Raw genomic sequence first — 487 nt, 5'->3', positions numbered from 1 at the left:
TTTTTTTTTTTTTTTTTTTAAACAAAAAAATTTTTATGTTTAGAGAGCGGGGAGAGGCAGAGAGAGAGGGAGACACAGAATCTGAAGCAGGCTCCAGGCTCTGAGCTCTCAGCACAGGGCCTGACATGGGGCTTGAACTCATAAACCATAAGAGCATGACCTGAGCCAAAGTTGGATGCTTAACTGACTGAGTCCCCCAGGCACCCCAAGATGCAATTTTTAAAAATTTCTAGGAAATATTGGATACCACCTCACGCCAGTCAGAGTGGCTAAAATGAGCAAATCAGAGAACTCTCGATGCTGGCGAGGATGTGGAGAAACGGGCACCCTCCTACACTGTTGGTGGGAATGTAAACTGGTACAGCCCCTCTGGAAAACAGTGTGGAGGTTCCTCAGGAAACTAACACTAGAACTCCCCTATGACCCAGCACTAGCACTGCTAGGAATTTACCCAAGGGATACAGAAATGCTGAGGCATAGGAGCACA

The sequence above is a fragment of the Hyaena hyaena genome, unplaced genomic scaffold, assembly GCF_003009895.1.
Source record: "Hyaena hyaena isolate Hyena2069 unplaced genomic scaffold, ASM300989v1 scaffold_18, whole genome shotgun sequence".
Classification (NCBI taxonomy): domain Eukaryota; kingdom Metazoa; phylum Chordata; class Mammalia; order Carnivora; family Hyaenidae; genus Hyaena; species Hyaena hyaena.
The sequence above is the reverse complement of the archived record's forward strand: the minus strand, read 5'-3'. Positions refer to the sequence as shown.